Source organism: Nothoprocta perdicaria, unplaced genomic scaffold (assembly GCF_003342845.1).
Source record: "Nothoprocta perdicaria isolate Ctin4 unplaced genomic scaffold, notPer1 scaffold_29, whole genome shotgun sequence".
In the NCBI taxonomy this organism is placed as follows: Eukaryota; Metazoa; Chordata; class Aves; order Tinamiformes; family Tinamidae; genus Nothoprocta; species Nothoprocta perdicaria.
Genome location: NW_020455521.1, coordinates 1,871,302 through 1,887,362, shown reverse-complemented (window position 1 = coordinate 1,887,362; position 16,061 = coordinate 1,871,302). Strand labels below are relative to the sequence as shown.

At 34.7% G+C, this 16,061-nt stretch overlaps 1 long non-coding RNA gene across 1 annotated transcript; it reads right to left on the bottom strand.

Annotated features, from left to right (window-relative positions):
• Window positions 1-553: 553 nt before the first annotated feature.
• On the bottom strand, window positions 554-9,350 carry LOC112949255. Its single transcript, XR_003249777.1, has 3 exons — window positions 9,325-9,350; window positions 3,479-3,524; window positions 554-574 (listed from the first exon to the last, which is right to left on the bottom strand). It is a non-coding gene; the product is annotated as an uncharacterized LOC112949255 (long non-coding RNA).
• Between the last annotated feature and the right edge of the window lie 6,711 nt (window positions 9,351-16,061).

Genomic DNA, 16,061 nt, shown 5'->3' with positions numbered 1-16,061 from the left:
AGCATTGAGAAAGAGGACAGGAAAATGCACAGGGATTTGCTTCAAAAACTTTGGGCACAGCAAAACAGTCAAGTGGTAATGGGAGAAGCACAGGATGTTGTGAGGGAGAAATGCAGGGTGAAATTCAGCAGGAAACTCTAAAAAAGCAAAAATACAAAGTAATTGGAGCCTGGAAGAGAGGAACACTCCATTAAAGAAAAAGTAGAAAGAAGCATAGCCTGCTGAGGGGAAGAACAGCACATCCAACAGAAGTGTTCCCTATTGGAGTTGCCAACACAGCCTTTCCTATTCACAAACTGTAGCCATGGACAGAAGCCTTTGTGTTGTGGTCTTTATTTCCAGCATCCGCAAGTCACTGCTGAGAAAAGAAGTGTGCAAATGCTCATTTTCATCAATAGTCAGAGGAGAAAAAGGAATCTCTAGAGAGAGAATAGCATCTATAGTTGCATTGTCTGTTTGTGGCAGTGCTACTGCTCTTACCTGCCGTTTGATTTCTTCAGGCTGTGTCTGGTTGTAAACATCAAAATAAAGTAGGGATGACAGAAGTAGAGCTGGAACTTCTGCCGAAATTTTCCTAAGAGAACAAGAACCAGATACTATGCACAGAATTAATAGGTACAAGGTTAAATCTTTGACATATGTAGTAAAAATAATTGTAGATAAATTATTGCTGTATGGACATAATTTTAACTGGTTAATTTAAAAATAGGTCTTGTGGACTTTTCTTATGTAACTTTGAGCAATGGAGTTTCTAACAAAAATCTACTTTTTTATTAAAAGACAGTGAACATATAGATTTAATAGAAGCAGTGAAAAGCATAGAAATAAACCTTAATTAACAGCAAGTTGAACAAACTGGAAAAAYAATCACTTCACAAAGAGATTTTTAATTCATATTAAGTCTGTCCCACAGAGGAATTCTAGTGCTTGTGGTTTATTCCTGATAGTTGCTTTAATTCTAAAAGGGTTCTTTTTCCAAATGATCCAATGTATCAAAATAGACCTAAGTAAATGTAGTTAACATGTAATTAATACATATCATAAAATAACAGATAAGTCATCCCACTCAGACAGGAGTGGTCAGAAAAGTACTGAGCATGCATTCCCTTCCTGGATCTCCATGACCACAGATTGTATAACTGAAGGTTATATCTAAAATGCTCGCTATTCAGAAGTGTTGATCAGTAATTAGCTCTTGAACGAGATATTGCTCAACATTTCTTTCTATAACCAGTTAAAAAAAAGATTACATGGTGAATGGCTGAAAGGAAAGCCATAGAAAAGCAGTAGGAACTTGCTCTAGGCAAATTTCCAGTTGTGTCATATTACTTCTGCTCCTTGGTAGACCATCTGCTCTGGTATACAAAGTGGAGTAATGCCATCAAAACAAATGAATAGAGTTTGACTTGCACAGAAAACTGTGGAACAGGAAAGCTGTGTCTATGACACCTATGGCTTCTTTTGAGGACTTGGAAGCATTAATTTCTCAGAAAGAAGCCAAGAAAAATTAATATTCAGTCATATTCAGCCTGAGTGTTAAATTCTTACTACAACAAATCTTTCCTCCACTAGGGAGGAAATGATACCAGAGAACCTTAAAATGCAAACAAAATAGGTGAAGAGACCAAGTCTAGAACCACAAGGTTATGATAACACAGGTTAGAAGGAATATAATGGCTCCAGTATAGGGCCTGCCGATCACTTTAAGGTATAAAAATATGCCTCAATGACATGTGATACATATGATTACATTATCTCTGAAACAGCTCAAATAGAAATTTTCTTAATATCTTTTAGACAGTAAGTGCTCATTCAAGATACCAGCAAGTTAATGCCCAAAAATAGAAATTCAGATGTAAGGATGATTTTCATGCCAGTCCATGACATAAAATCCACACAAAAGCCCTGGAATTCCATACTCCAATTGTTTTTAAGTTTCTATGAGTGATTTCTTTTTTAATTGACATGTGGAAAATGCTGTCACTTACACCTGTGYTAATTATTGTTTGCTAGACAATAACAAAGACATAGCTAACTCCAGCCAAAAATAGTGCCTACAACAGAGGAGAAAATGAAGTTTTGTGAGATTGTCATACATTAGAACACATACAAGCATTCAGGCAATATCCAAAGTAAAYGATGAATTTAAAACTTATTTACACTTGAAGAATCCCTCAGTATGAATACAACTGTTTAGGCAAACCACCTTTAAGACATACAATAAAACTCCTTCACTTAGAATATTTGATTGATCAGTAAGTTTATGTAAGTGTAAGAGTTCATGAACCAAAGAACTAACCATCTAAAATGACATCAATACCTTGTAGCACAGAAAATAATTTTTCTCCAGAGCAATAAAAACATTTTTAAAAAATAATGTCTTTATAAGGACGTGTGAATATCACAACATTTTCACATCCCTGAAGGTTTAGATATATATGTTTGCACTTCTAATCTCTAAGTTCCAATTTGCCCATAGTGTGATTATCATATGATATCTTCCATAACAATCAGGTCTTAAATGTAATTCCAAGGAAACATTCAAGACATGTTTCTTTCCAAAACTCATTCTTGCTTTCCATTCAATTCTTGTTCTTTAAACCCTAGAAAGAATAGATAACCGCTGCAAAGCTTCTCATAGACACAGTCAAAACATAAGATATTTGAGAACTTTATATGAGAATTTTGTCAATATAGTTTTCCTTTAAACTCTATTGAGTTTTTTTTTTTTTTAATTTTCTAATGAGTACATGCACCTCTGTTATTATTGTATTGAAATCTTGTTAATCTCATCTGATTCTGTGGTGAAATGATTGAAACTCAGATCTGAGTGCTTTTTTTAATATAAGTCCCACAGCATGAAAAATGGAAAGAGAAAATTGAAATGATTGCTTATCATACTAATGCCTCCTGCTTAGTTCACTGATCCTCTGCAATCTCCAGATTCACTTTGAGTCCCACTGCAGTTTTGGGCTCAGAGAATGCAATGGATTTCTGAATTCATGCTTTATGGTCACATAGGTCACTTTTCTCAGTGATAAAGCATGTGATTGCTTTTAAGGAAAGAAAAAGAAAACTGGTACTTTTTTACAGTCTTTAGGTACAATAACCCACTGCAGAGTGAAGAGTAGATAAGAACAGAGGTTTTGCACTGGTGAAAGGGAAGTTACTGCTCTTGTCTTTTATAGGTGTGTCAGGAGATGAATAATGCTAGTGAAAACAGAATGGATAAAAGTTGGACACCCCAGGGGATGCTAAGACACAAAAATCAGGTTCTTCCCCATCATATTAAAAGGCTCATAGTTTTAAAAAAAGAACTTATTTATTCTAAGGCCAGTTTCTCTTCATTTTCATGCTAACCTATAGGTAGAACAGATATGGGATGCCATATAGGAATTATATGGTCAATTTTTGTGTAATCTTGTGACTCTGACTGTAGTGGACTGTCTTGTGATTCATGTTACTTTACCATACTCACCACAGCCGAAGGCAAAGTCATTACCACAGTCACCCATCCAGGAGACCTGGAAAAGAGAAAGACCTGGAAATCCAGGATTTCCAGGAGACCTACAGAGGTTGAATATTAAAAAATAAAGCTATGCAAGCAAAGCATATCTAAAAGTCTGATTGAACACAGAGTGATATCAATACATGATTATATTAAGAGTAGAAATATAACAGATCAAATTGTGTCTGTCATTGTCTTACTTGGGAAAAAAAAAAAAAAAAGGTTCTATTTATATCTATTTGTAATGACAGAAATTGATCTGAAAAGAATTAGGACTTAAAAATGATCCTGGGCTAGACAATGACTAGAAATGCAATTAATTGAGAAAAAAATAGTCCTGAATAATAGTTTCAGAATGAAAACATAAAAGGTTATGAGAAAAGATTTTTAAGTTGCCCACAGAAGGAAAAAATAAAGGCAGAAAACTCTATTTAAGGTGTTGTTCATAAATATAACATCTTGGAGAACTCCAGACCCCAGAGGATGATTAATTGTTTTGCAGTCCACCATGAAGTATTTTTAGCTGCTTTATAAAAGACAGAAAATTGCTGTCTTGTCTATTGAGCACTACAAAAAAAGATGCAAATTATGAAAGGCTTAAGAAGTTCATTTTTTTTTCCCAGAAATGCTTGTAGCAAGCCTTCATCGTCTTTATTGTGCTACTTGGATTTCTCTACTGTGATTAACCTTTTACCCTCATTACTTTATGGCATTAAGTGTCACCTTTTTGCCACTGGAAAATCTGAGAGGAGCTCAACTTTTCCTTCTTTTAAGTATCTACGGTTTTATGAGTTTTATGAAGAGGAAGAGAATCATTAGGAAAGAATCTATTATCTTTGTTCACAGACATTCGTTATCACAAATGGTCTTCTCAAATGAAAATTTTCTTTTTAGCTCTTTCTTAAATTCCACTAAGGCACAAAACTCAACCCCAAAAACATGGGGAAAGAAAAAAAAAAAAAAAAAAAACAGTGGGACTAATTTGAAGTTTTCATTGCCTGAGAGAAAAATCTCGTGGCAATTGCCATGTAATGCCAAACTTTCATTATTCAATGAAATTGAATTATTCAATTCCATTGAATATTTGAAAATCCATGTTATAGTACTATAAACCATTTAATAATGTCTGTGAAATAATGTCTTAAGGAAACCAGAAGAAATTAAATCATTTGCATCATTTAAATAATAGGCACAAATCAAAGCACTAGATGATATATTGCAGGAAAAACCTGCAATTGCAAGCAAATGGACATGCTGACCATAGCTTTTCTGTTTCTAGCAGTTATACTATGCTTTAGTAAGCTATGCTTACTTAAAAAAAAAAAAAAAAAAAGAAAAAGAAAAAAGTAAAACTTTAATAGTAACAGAGATGACTAGCCTGGAGTAAGTAGCTGGAAGAAATATATAAAATTCACATACTATAAGAAGGCCTAGTCATCACATCTTTCTTAGCTAATCACACCCTTTAAGAACTTTTAAGGGAAGCCTAACCCCTTCCTGTATTTCAGATGGACTAGAAGCAAAGCTCCTTGTATAAAAGTCATCTGTAATTATCAGAAGGCAATACAGGCACTGAAAAGAAAGAGAATTCCTACAATATAATATGGTCTCTTCTGCATATCTGAACATTAAGGTTCAAGCACAACGAATAAATTACAATTCCTTTTATAAGTAAATCCCTTCCTTTTATAAGTAAAACCTCTTTTGACATATTGTAATGCAGCTTGTTCAGTGAAACTCTATAATAGAAGTAAGTGAAAGTTGATTTTTCTTACAAACTCCAAAGGGGGAAAAAAAAAAAACCACATGTGTGAAGCTGAACTTAACTTCCTACGTATCTGCAATTTGTATAACAGCAGGCCAACTAACTAACAGTAGCAGAAACAGGAGTATTTAACAGTGAAGCAGAATATGTGCAAAGAAGACATTTCTGATTCTTATTTTGGAGGGGTTGCACTAGTGCAGACCTACTGCTCACATTATGYGTCCTGTACCTTAACAGCACTTTCCATGCATGCATGTTCCCAACTCAGCTCTCTCACTGGGAACGACAAGAGTTGTTTGCATGGTAAAGTGATAATAGAAAAGTATTTTGAGGTGCCTTTTAGAAGATGTAGTAACTGGGAAGAGCAGAGATCATCCTCTACGGCTTGCACAGGCTCTCTTGTGCACCAGCTTGTCTGARGGCAGTTAATTGTCTCTGCACTGGTGTTTGAGAACTGCTGCCCTAAAAAAGCATTTTAGTCAAGTCAATAYAGCTTCTTGCCTCTTATTCCTCTCATCATTACTGATTTTTAATTACATTTACAGCCACCATTTCAGTAGCATCTTTGCTGTGGTTGGTCCACAATCAGTCACCATATCTTTTCATACAGCTGCTCATTTCCACTCTCTTGCAGTCATTTAACTCAATTCTATTCAGTTTTCTTCATTGATGGAAAAATGATATTTCAGATCATTTTTATTCTCTAAAATCTTATCTTTGTTGTGTGTTTTCTTTTTCTTCTTTTAGCCTACATTCTAAATACTTGGTAGTGTTGTCTATCCTTGCAGAAATGGCCTCTTYTTAACAATTTCTGGGGTGACAAGAGTCCTGCCTGTGACATGGCACTGCACAAAAGTTTGTGACTGTGTTACATGACATGATGTCCTAGGCAATGGTACAGAAGGCCGTACAGAGAGACTAGAAGTAATCCTATACTGATTTATGCTTTTCTTTAACATAATTTCTTTGGTAACAGGGGTTGTTCATTTATGAAATTTCAGTGTAACCATCCTAATTACAGATGGCCTTCCTTTACATTACATTCAATCGACTCCCCCAGAATGGAATTTATATTTTGTGAATAATTTGCATTTTAATAGTTTATTGAATATATTCAAAGTGAACAGCTGAGGAAGTACTTTGAGGAAGAGGATTTTCAAATACAAGAGTAAGAATATTTCCCTGAGAAAGATCTAAACTTATTTAAAATCATACATTCTTCATATGAAGTATGTATGATTTTCATTTAACATCATAAATACTTTTTGCAACAAAGAGAATGTCATCAAGATTATGTTGCAGCCCCTACTGCATCATCTTTTGGATTAAGACAGCATATASAAATATCTCTGTATTCAATAAGAACAATGCTATCACAGGTGAAACGAGTTATGTTTTTTTTTACATAGTAAGACAGTGGAAACCAGTCTTAAACCATTGCATGCCATGGTTTGGAGCCATTTCCCAGGCTCCAAATGATATGCTCTTGCTCAGAGCAAGAAACAAAGAACAACGAACATAACAATATAACAAATGAGATAATGTATATGATCATGAAATAGCATTGTTTAGGTCTATATTCAGGTCTATACATTTTCATAAGCAAGAATGATGTTTAGCTGTGTTAAAGCTGGAGATTGCTGATTTTCTGTACTTTTAGACAGTAATAGCTAAATGTAATTGAAATAATTTCTACTTGTTTCACAAAGTGCAGTGCAATAGTATTTGTATCCAAATTTCTCTCCAGGAAAACACCTTAAGATTAACAGAGCTCCTAGGAACTGTTCAGCTACAGCAATTAAATTAAGTTATAATTTTATATAAACATTACAGTAACTAGCTAGGTACCATGATTAAATTACACTTGCTGGCTCTGCACAGAATAATCATTTACTTTAATATTAATTATGGAATAATGTTATAATATATGGTAAATGCCTACACTATGCCATCAAATTTCTATGAGGGTAGTCACCACACACTATGCCCACTTGGAAAAAATCCCAAACCTGAAGAGTAGGCTTATGGGACTCTGTGTTAGCAACTATATTTATTTAATATATTTATAAGAAAATGACTAATTCATGCCGATTTTTATTGCTATAATTTTACTTGATATAAAGTCAAAACTACTCCTTAGCATGTGATCTATACTTAGCTTCTCAAAAAGAAGGCTCCTAGAGAAACGACTGACTATCCCAAAATCAATAAAGTTTTTTTGTAACTTAAAATGACTAAAAGGAACATGTTCACTGTTCACAGTTTACAGATCACTTGAAAGAGAAACATTTACAAAAAAAAATAAAATAAAATACAAATAAGCCTGCTTCACTGGTGACCTATTAGCCGAATCCAAGAAGGTTATTCAACAGTTAAAAATGGCCAATTAAAAATATCAGAATAATAAAAACTCTTTTTCATATATTTAATTTTTGATAGTAACGTATTTGTCTTCAAAATATGATATAAAACWTTTTCAAGTTTTATATTCCCCTTTACATTCATAATAATAAAAAAAGGATTTTTCTCTGGCTTTATTGTTTTGACATACAAAAGATTCTATCACAACTTCAACAGACTCTTCGAAAAAGAATGTGATCTCCTTCAGGTAATACAACTTACTAGTCCCTTTACTTCACAAGGTTTTTATTCCTACATAAAGAAAAACCCCAAAGCTATCTCTATCCTCATTCAATCCTTTTAATACCTTGATAACCTGCCCTGCAGTTTTTATCTTTATTGCACTTGTGATAGAAAATGCTTTTGTCTACAACTTTTCATGGCAACAAAATTGTACCTCAGATTTGTGTTACAAGACATGGCACCTTAACATATGAAACATGAATTACAGAAAATGCAAATGAAATTTGAAACAGAATTTCCAATCCAAAGGCAGGACTTCTGTCCAGGTTTCTCAGCTGGAGAGCCTGAATATCAAAGCTGGACAAAACTACCTGCAGTGAAGGGAGTTGGACTATCCTCTTGATGATCCAGATTTGCACAGAGCTCAGATACTACAGACACCTGCTTTTGTACATCCATGTTTTACATCTTCTAACAAGTCTTCCTCTCTCCAACCTCTCTAATGTTATTATAACTAAAAACCAAACAAACAAATAAGGCAAAACCAAAAGAACTCTCAGGAGAGCTCACAGATCCTACAATTTTGACGTGTTAAATCTACTATTCAAACATGGAATACTTAGTTCCTAGATTTGTGTATTTTAGTAATCATGGTACAATGTCATGTACAAATACTGGGGATATCTCTGGAATCCTAATAAATATTTTTTTTTTTTGTTACTTAGATGTATAGAAAGTTTAAACAGCTGATAGATGATCTACTGCTGGTAATGGCAGCCAAATCTGGTGGACTGTAGTAGGCAAGTAACTCCTCGCGAGCCAGGCAGGTTGAGTAGAGGAGCTCCTATCCCAACAGCAGCAAGGCTGACCAGTAGCCTGGTTTGGGCACACATGATCCTCTGATAACTGCCTGGTATTTTGGGTTTTTTTTCAAAGAACCTTATACCCTTATATTTGGAAGCATTTCTGCAGAAAAACTGAGATGTTCAGGCCGTTCATACTTTTAAGTTTTTTAATTCCTATACATTTTGAACCAGGTTTGAGACAATTCATGCTCTCTGTAAAATGCTAAGAGGTTGCAAATGATGAGCTCGTCAGCAGTAGCAAATTAGTGACACAGAGGATTATATACTTCAGTATACTATATAAGTAGAGGTATTAAGGACTTCTAAGACTTAAAACTTCTCTCCATTTAAGTAAAAATAAGCCTAAGCTGACATATCTAATGGGAATATTGAAAAAAATAATTGATATTTCATGAACTTTAAGATAGGAATACTGTATCCTTGACAGGGTTCTAATTTTAAATTCATTGCAACTTTAAAAAAAGTTTTGTATAAAAGTTATATCATAGATAGCAGACTGCACAAGAATTTTAAGGTCAAGGTCTTTTCCGTCCTCTGTACAATTTTAATTATCTTTTCAACTAGACAGGTCATCCTTCTGAGTAAAAAAATATGCTGCTTACCTCAGATTTCTTATGACACAGTTTTTTTTTTTTTGTTGTTGTTGGTTTTTTTTTACCACTGGAGTATGATTTGTAACCAACTTAAGAAAGCACCCTGTGAGAAAAAGAAAAGATAAAAGCAAAAAGTACATAATTCTAATTCATGTGAAAGATATTAAAAATGTTAATACACTGGATCCAAAAATCAAAGCTCTAAGCAAGAAAGGGAATGAAAATGACCTTAAAGTAAAATCAAAGGTGAACTTTGAMGCCTTTTTCCTTCGGTTTCTTTCTTTCTTTTTGCTTGTGATGGTATTTTTATACATCCACTCATATCAGCATAAGTAACTCTCCTGAACAGTTTTGATTAGCGTTCCTCCCACCACCACCACCATATATAAAAAAGGCTAAAACTCTTAAAAATTATATAAAGTTTAGTTTCCAGATTTTTTTCCTATAAAGATAATACAGAGCATTCATTCTATTTTTTTTTTTGAGGTGAAAATTCATGTTAGCACATTTTGTAAAAATGAGGCACTTTTTATTTTACTATGATACTATATTTATCTGACTTTTAATAATGCTTCCTGCATATTAGACTCAATTCATACAAGTGTTTTTTAGAAGGTTCATTCATATTCTGAAGGGCCCTCTATATTCAGCCTGAATAGGAGGAGTTAACAGCTATTGGAATAGGCTTCCAGTTCTTAAATGATAAGGAAACTGGTGATTTTACGCCACATTTTAAAAATTGTGCCTTTTTAAACGAAACAGATACACTCCTTATGAAGAAAAAATTGTAAGACAGATAACAATTGTAAGATGTTCTGGATCAGAACATCCCAACTGAATAGTGTTCACACACAGGCATGCTTGAGTTTAGTCTCATTCCTAATGGCTCCAGTGAAACCTAAAACATGGGGCTGGAAAACAAATGTTAAGAGCATCCTGAACAGAAACTGATTCYGTGTTATGTTGTGCTATTCTTAGACTTTGCTAGATAACATTTTCTTGGTTTTTAACTATAAATATGTACTTTTCAAAACAAGTATTTCTGACACGTTTAGGCTTTACTTACACTTTTAATTTACAGACGGTCCTTTTGACTTGTTTTATGGCGAAGTACTCTGAATCCACGGGCACAATGTTTGTACGAGTCATTTAGCCTTTGCAAATGTTTTTTCTGGCCCTAATGTGAAAATAGTTTTATGGAGATGTGAAATGAGTTTTCCCACATTGAACGCCACATGGAACCATCCCTGTAGCAAACAGTGTACATCTGCCCAGAGTCTCCTGCCAGTACTCTGCCCAGTTTTGGACTTAGCTTTTTCAGTATGACTGTACATTGCTTCTTTCAGGTAGTGCCAGGTGTCAGTGCACTCCAAGCAGAAGCTGACCTCTAAAAATGCATACTAGTTTGATTCTGCAAGCATCCACACCTTCTAGAGCCTAAGGGAGGCCTATTTGAAAATAATTTGTTGTTCCTGCTCCATGTCCTCTGTCTCCATTGAATCCTTCTCCATTTATCTATCTAAATTATCTATGAATTAATCAAAGAAATGGAAAGCTATAGGGGAATGGAACTTGTAAATCAGCAATAAAAGTCGTATCAAAACTACTTGTCCTTTTCTGTTCTTGCTCTCTTTCTAAACCTCAGTTGCTGAGACCAGCACAAAAGTGCCGTTATTCAGTGCATGCCAGCCCATCCTTGTGAGAAATAAAGGACAAGGTAATTAAAAAACTCCTGTACATATCCACCGGCAGAGACATAAATACGAAAATAAAACAAAGAAGACAGAAACATCCCAGATACAGCTGAAATTCATTAGAGAGAGGAAGATATTTCTGGTGCAAATTGTGAATTCTTTGAGTACCTATTCTCTTATTATCTCCAAATTAAAACACTTTAAGACATTCTTCTTGAGACTTCTATCAAAAGGTGTGGAAAGGAGGGGAAGTAATATGTCATAGCTAAGGTACATACCTTCCAACTTTTAATTACTTTCTAAATGTGGGAAATTTTGGAATGTCTGCCTGTCCTCAACCTTCCTATTTAAATTTGCAGTTGTGTTTATCTCCCTTTCTTAACTTGGTTTAAAGCTTTYATTTTAACTTGGCGATGTCTTTCTAGAAGTACATGCTCTCGCAAAGCTGAAGAGCTCTCTTGGGTAGATATCACATCAAAACTCTGTGAACACAGCATGGATTTCTAGGAAAGTGACTTTGGATACTGTTAAATTCTGGCATCTCTCTTTGGCCCGTGGCTTCACGACTATCTTCGCTTTTCAAGCACAGTTTGCTATCTCAGGTTCATAACTGCTGTCTACAGAAGTTACTTCAAAAGAAAATGCAAGAAAAAGGTTTGCTCGAAGTCTGCCTGCCTTCCCTCCTGTGCTGCCATGGTCCTAATCTGACTGAATTACAGGGGGTTGGATATTGTAGTATAGTGTTTGTTCAGTCCTTCTGAAATATTTTGCTTTGAAGATGAACCTAACTCATGGAGAAAGGGACATGAAGAAGTAAAACCAGAGGAACAAGGAAAATTATCTAGCATGATACAAAGCTCCATAAAAGAAGAAGCAGAGAAATATTTCAAGATTGTTTGACCAATGTTGAGATATTTTTGCAAAATACTAAGCATTTTTCAAATGATATAACAAAAATAGAAAGTTCAGTGTGTGCAAATTGAATTGATAGAGGAACAAAAATGCCCACCCAATTTACATTTGAGAAAAGATCTTAATACAAATATACATTTGCAAAATGAAATTTAAGTCCTCGTCTTTATATATATATATATATAAAATCATTTTCTTAGGTCAAAATTGTATTGGATACTCATAATAACTTTCATACCAATTATTAAAGTCATTAATGTGACAAAGCTGTTAGAGACCATCATTTTTAAGTCAGATCTCATGATCAAATCAATTAGGTTGGAGCTCGAACACATAAAGTAACGGGAAAGACAAGAATTTTGTTTTGTTGCTAGTATAGCAAACTAGTAGGTAATCTAGATTTCTTCAATAAATTTTGTCCACTTCATTAGATAGCACATACATGTATTCATTTATGAAGTCAGAATAATTATAGTTACCTTTTCACACATTTTGAAAAGCTGTGTTCTAAAACAATATCTATTTAAAAAAAAAAGAAAATATTTCTCAGACAGTTGCTAACGATCAAACAGATTTAAAAAGAGAGTTCATCAGGTTTCAGCTACAGTAGATTTTACTGGCTATTACATTCATATGCATGGACACATTTCTACTGTTATGCCTTATCATTAACAGAACATTTATGAAACTCAGCTCTTTGATCTTTCTTCTTATATCTTACTTATCTGCAAAAAAAAAGTCCTGTGTACTACTAAAAACAATGAAGGATATTTTTCCTGCTTTCAGACTTGTCTGTTTACATTGGTGCTCTGCAGGTTTCAGTGTTGATCTACTCCAGGAAGAAGAGATAAGGTAATTCAAACTGATTACGATTACTGATGGAGCCTTGACCTATCTGTCATGAAATTCACCAAATATAATTGTAGTGGTGACATTCCTAGGATTCAAACCCTTACTGCTTGCTTCCACTTTAAAAGTAAACATACAAATCTGACACAGAGGTTGCACTGAACCCGTAACAAAAGCTTATATGATTTGCACAACTTTTACAGAAGTAAATTATTTAGCAAAAAAAAAAAAAAAAAAAAAGAGAAAAAATGCTAGGAGAAATACAATTTAGCATCTTCCTTTCAGTCTGATGCCGTATGTTGCAGCACCACAGCCACAAGAAATAGTCAGAGGGGACTGCTCCTCCTATTGATCGCTGTTGCAGTAGCGTCCAGGATATGAAGCCAGTCACCAAGACTTCACAATGCTAAGCTAACAGCACCAGTGATAACAGCTGTATTTCTTCCATCTTCAGCATCAGGTTTGCTGAAGATAACAGAACTGTCTGGGTGTGAAAAGACATAGCCATCCTCTAAGCTTTCAGTTTGATGGAGAAAGGGGCTACAGTTTCTTTCATTATTTGTCAGGAGAGTCCTACATATATTAATTCTGTCTCTTTTTGCTACAGGCAATAAGGTGACAGGAAGATTATATATACACGAGCCTGTACAAACAATAGGCTTTCCTGGTGTGACAGGCTGCACGTTGCTCATACATAATGACTTGTAAAATGGAGAAACAACTGTGCACTTCAGATAGTAAAGCACTAACTATGCGGCTCACGTGAAAGAACGGACAGGTTAAGCTACATGTGTTTGCCAAATCTCTATGCCTTAAGACAATTAATACAAGACATTTAGGAAGCAGATGGTCATGCATCTAAAAGTCAAATCAGTAACTCTTCTCTGGTCTGCAGGGAACAGTTACTGGCAGCAGAACTGAAGGAGATTAACATGTTGCTGACAGTCTTTTCAACCTTTCTATCATTTATTTAAAACAAATAATTACTCTGTGCAGGAAACCTGACTTGCCTATCTATCCTCCTTCTACAACTTTTCCTCAGAGAAGATCTGCAAAGTGCTCTTCCGAGTCTAGACCTCTCTGAAGCACAAGATACTCCAAAATACAAGAGTTTGCAGGCTATAAGATACGTTTTGAGAAACACAACTCCTTAATATTCTTCTCGTCCCAAGAATTAGGAATCTTGAGTTCCATTATTGAACTCTACAACTTTAACACTTACCTTTGAGAGGTAAAGACCATTACCTCTTCCTGCAGTAAACATTTAAAGAAAATTGTCCCAGTTCCCCTACTTCCCAAATTGATGGAGATTAACCCTTACACACTTAGCCCTTCCTGGGTAAAGAAAATAGGAGTCTATCAACAAAACAGCTGATTTAGTTTTTCCAAACATGTGGCACATTCAAGAAGGGCAGATAAGCTCTGATAATCTTTGTCACCTACCTGTTCTGTTGTCAACTGTCCTGTTGTTACAGCATTTCCAGAAAGCATGATTAGGTAAAATTTGTCACAGCAGAAATCCCAAGGGCTTTTCCTCCTCCCTTAAGCTACACTTGGAAACAACAGTCCAGACTACTCAGCATGCTGCACCTTTCAGATAAAGTGGTTGCCATAAAGGAGGTTCAATCTACAGAATAAGGCTTTGTTCTTATGCCCTTTGAAGGACAAGTTTGAGTCTGCCATCAAAGAGCAGATAGCTGTAAAGCAATGACAAAATGCTTTACATAGGGAGGCTGAAGCCTGTAGGTTTCATTTGACTCCAGGGATCTGGTAAAGCTAAAGTTCTTTCCTGATAAGAAATAAGTAATAAAGAAGATTAGAATTAGAATGAAGTCTATTCCTGAAAGAGTTCTTACCAGTGAAATTTGGAGTTCAGAGCAAATTTTATTTCTAGGTGAACACTGGTCTCTGGATTTTCTATGAGCATATACGTTTTCAATAATATTAGACCCTAGAGAAAAGGGCTCAGCTATGCTGATGTTCATGGCAGAACAACACAGAAGTTGATGAAAATTTTACAGATTTTTGCAAGCCACAGAACTGACTGAAATCATGGGCATTGTTCTTGGCTTTTCTTTCAGTAGTTGTATTTGCCCTGCAATTTCTACTACTGAGATCATGTCAACAGAAGACAGCAATTTTTACTTTCAGTAATAGGCAAAGAAATGAATAGTTTTATACCACCTTTACGCAACGTTCAAATATCTTACAGGAGATAGATCTTGATTTATGTTCTTTTCTCACAATTTCAGATCGCCCCATTTCCAGTATCAGGCCTGTGAACTTTAGATTTCATGCTTTTTTAGTGCAAATATTTTTCATCTGTTTTGTGCTACTACTTCGCTTCTACATTCTCATAACTGGTTCCTCCATATTCTAGAAGCCATATAACATACATGTCTAACTAGTCATGTACAGAGATTTTTGGTCATTTTAATGTCTGTGCACTACATACTGTTGTTTCTGTGATGAATTCTTATGCTCTGTAAGCAAAATATTTACTTGTTTGCCTAAAGAAAACAAAATAATTGAAAAAGGATGTTCTCAAACCATGCTAAAGTAGTAGCTTAAAACTACAGTATTGGAGCACAGTTAGACTAAAAAGGATTTCTTGGGGAAAATACAGCTAGAAACAGACTTCACTACATATTTTGAATATAAATTCGTATTCCCAAGTGCAAGAGTTTTTTTTCCTCATCCGTCAGGAACTTCTGAAATAAACATCTTGCCTGGCACAAAACAGCTATGTCTGAAAAGAGCTGACTGACTGAAAAATATGAGTTATAATTAACTTCATAGTCTGGCAAAGGTTGTCATTTTACTTTTCTTTCTTATTTTGTACTTTCTTATTTTTTGCTTTCTTTTTACTTTTTTATTTTTCTTCTTGTTTTCTTTCTTGTCTTTGCCTTAAGTCTAATTGTGTCTCAGGATCTCAAGAGGCTGTAAAATTACAGATGACTCACAAAATGTTTTCAAGGTAATTAACTAAGTATTCTTATTGGAATTTATATGCTGATTATGATGATTGACACTAAGAAATGCCTTAAATCAGTGTGTGGTCCTCTAAAGACTTTCTCAAAGGTACAGCCGTCCTTACATGCGGATCCCCAAATGACTTCAAAGTTACTAGTCAGTAAGCCTTCACAAATCTAAGCCCTACTTGCCAAAATACTCATGATAATCTCCTTATTCATCAAACTTGGAACCCATTTTACACTAAATATGGACTATGTAATACCCATAACACTGATAGTTTCAAAAAAAMCATGTAGATGAAGCACAAGGACAACT